Source organism: Eulemur rufifrons, chromosome 18 (genome assembly GCF_041146395.1).
Source record: "Eulemur rufifrons isolate Redbay chromosome 18, OSU_ERuf_1, whole genome shotgun sequence".
NCBI classification, from domain to species: domain Eukaryota; kingdom Metazoa; phylum Chordata; class Mammalia; order Primates; family Lemuridae; genus Eulemur; species Eulemur rufifrons.
The window spans coordinates 51,828,090-51,829,834 of record NC_091000.1 but is presented as its reverse complement, the minus strand read 5'-3'; the positions used below and the strand labels follow the sequence as shown (position 1 = coordinate 51,829,834).

General features: G+C 39.6%; 1 non-coding gene across 1 annotated transcript; it reads left to right on the top strand.

Annotated features, from left to right (window-relative positions):
• Positions 1 to 1,317: 1,317 nt before the first annotated feature.
• LOC138399234 (U7 small nuclear RNA) lies at positions 1,318 to 1,380 on the top strand. The gene has a single exon (XR_011236125.1). It is a non-coding gene; the product is annotated as a U7 small nuclear RNA (small nuclear RNA).
• The last annotated feature ends 365 nt before the right edge of the window (positions 1,381 to 1,745 follow it).

Genomic DNA, 1,745 nt, shown 5'->3' with positions numbered 1-1,745 from the left:
TTTAATCCCATGGAAAATGTTGATTTCTTTTTCTTTTTATAGCAGGCAATTGACTTGGTTAAGTTCAGGCTACAAGTTCTAACCTTCCTTCAGTGGGCTCTTTGAACATCAGTTTACTTTTCAAAGTCCTTGTAGTCCTCTTTGGTTCTGTTCCGGGTGTGTGCCACCTAGTGGTCGGTCTGCGACCTGTGCAGTGGTCCATCTGTGAGTTCGCTTCTCAAAGTCTTCGGTATACTGATTATGATCTGATCCACACATTTATGGCTTGGTCATGATCCCTGAAAAGGAACTTTATGGGGTCATTTTCCTGAGCTCCTCCTTCTCTGTACTGTACTTGGTACATTTTAGTTGCTTAAGGCTCCCCTTTTTAGTCCTCTAGGCTCTACTGTGTACTTCCTTTTGGGCTCAAGCCCAGGACAAAAAAAAAAGTTAAAACAAAAGTAAAAAAAAAAAAAAAAAGCAACAGGGATTGTCCTCATCATACCTCCATCAAATGGAGAGAAAGGTTCCTCTCCCTGGGAGTTTTCTGATCCCCATTATTGGTGACTGCCCTCACTGTCATGGAATTGCCTGGGCGCAGGGGCATGAGAGGCTGACAAAAAAGGGAAGAAACAAAGAACAAAAACAAGGATTTCCACCCTTTGCATGAATGTTAGCAGTGCCCTCCTTTTGTTCCATGAGCCAGAACTAGAGGACTTCTGGAGCTCTTCCCTAGGTTTCCAGCTGCATGAAGTTCAGGCTAGATGATACTGCTAGAAAATAAGTGGTACATCCACCACCGTTTTGATTGTAATTTTGATTACAGTGGTCTTCCGTGATTTGTCTGATGCTATTTACTTTTCAGAATTTTTCCAATAGCTGCTGCATGTCATCTGTTCAGGTTTTATAGTTCCATTCAATGAGAGAGATGGGTGGAGTATGTTTACATCTTACCCGGCAGAACCAGCAGCCTGACCTAATCCATATTGATTCTGTGCACAGGAGATGGCTTCTTCTCTCTCCCACACTGAAGCAGTTATGCACGTATGTGGGGGCTATAGTCACTTCTATGCCATTCATGAGTCCTACATGCCTTTACGTAATCTAAATTACCATGAAATATAAGTAGGTTTTATGTATATAGAATTATGGTGGAAATCTAGGTAAGAGATAAAAAATGGAGAAGGCATGTATGTGTGTATGTGTGTGTACACACGCTCACATAAAGATACATAGTGATGATTTTGATAAGCTTAATTAATATCAGGCTAATCCTCCAATGATTATATCATTGTTCTCAACTCAAGGAGCATCATGCTGTATTTAATATGTTATTCTTAGTGTTAACAGCCCTTTTAGAATTTGTCTAGCAGGTTTTCCACTCCTCACTGGAAGACCCCTCCAAAAAAATAAAACCACAAATATATATGTTATTCTTATTGTGAAGGATAAACCTAACTAATTCAAGACAGTGTGAATTTCTGCCAAATGTTTGAGATAAAGACTTTTTCTCATGTCATCATGTTTCATATTCTTGGCAGTTAACAGAGAGCAAACTCATAATGATGGTCAAAATAGAGCTAAAAGGAGTTGATGGTAGAGTTAGAAGACTATGTTCTGTACAGTGACATTTAGCCTATTTCCAGAAGGGACCAGAGAAGAGATTCTGCTGCTTGGTGACTCAAAGTCATGGGTCAGTCAAGGAAACTGCACTAATATATGTATTGTAAATAGAGAAGCAGTTAGTTAGTACAAAGAATTGGGTT